Here is a 1,209-nt window from a genome sequence, read left to right on the forward strand (position 1 = left end):
TTCTCCAAAAGTAGGATCTTTGTCCCCATGTGCAATTGCAAACCGTAGTCTGGCATTTTTTGGCGGTTTTGGAGCAGTGGCTTCTTCCTTGCTGAGCGGCCTTTTAGGTTATGTCGATATTTACTGTGGATATAGAAACTTTTGTAGCTGTTTCCTCCAGCATCTTGACAAGGTCCTTTGCTGTTTTTCTGGGATTGATTTGCACTTTTCGCACCACAGTACTTTCATCTCTAGGTGACAGAACTCGTCTCCTTCCTGAGCGGTATGATGGCTGCATGGTCCCATGGTGTTTATACTTGCTCACTATTGTTTGTACAGATTAACGTGGTACCTTCAGGCATTTGGAATTTGCTCCCAAGGATGAACCAGACTTGTGGAGGTCTCAATTTTTTTCTGAGGTCTTGGCTGATATCTTTAGATTTTCCCATGATGTCAAGCAAAGAGGCACTGAGTTTGAACGTTGGCCTTGAAACACATCCACAGGTACACCTCCAATTGACTAAAATGATGTCAATTAGCCAATCAGAAGCTTCTAAAGCCATGACATCATTTTCTGGAATTTTCCAAGCCATTTAAAGGCACAGTCAACTTAGTGTATGTTAACTTCTGACCCACTGGAATTGTGATACAGTGAATTATAAGTGAAATAATCTGTCTGTAAACCATTTCTGAAACATTTCTTGTGTCATGCACAAAGTACATGTCCTAACTGACTTGCCAAAACTGTAGTTTGTTAACAAGATATTTGTGGAGTGGTTGAAAAAAAGTAGTTTTAATGACTCCAATCTAAGTGTATGTAAACTTCCGACTTCAACTGTACATTCATTAGGTTGTCCTGTGCCGCTTTCCCATTGGCACGGGAGATGTCCTACCCCTCTCTTATATTTGGTGTCATCTTCATTCCATGTTGACCAATCATATGGTCTATGTCATTATTCCATCATGTTGTGCTAACCCGTTTCTCATAGTGTAGGTGTCCTGCCCTCTGTCGCTCATACTGGAGAAGACAGCACTGAAATGTTTGCTTTGATATTCATCTCTGCTCTTTATTTTCACTTTGCATTTAGTCAAATATTAGCCAAGTGTTGATTGACCTTTGAAAAGGTTAGTGGGCAAACAGCACTGTATCACATATTACTCATGTTTGGAGTTATCAGAGTGTGTGTCTATTCCCAGAGGGGAGGGGCCAGAGCCACAATGTTCCATGTC

Source organism: Oncorhynchus gorbuscha, linkage group LG15 (assembly GCF_021184085.1).
Source record: "Oncorhynchus gorbuscha isolate QuinsamMale2020 ecotype Even-year linkage group LG15, OgorEven_v1.0, whole genome shotgun sequence".
NCBI classification, from domain to species: domain Eukaryota; kingdom Metazoa; phylum Chordata; class Actinopteri; order Salmoniformes; family Salmonidae; genus Oncorhynchus; species Oncorhynchus gorbuscha.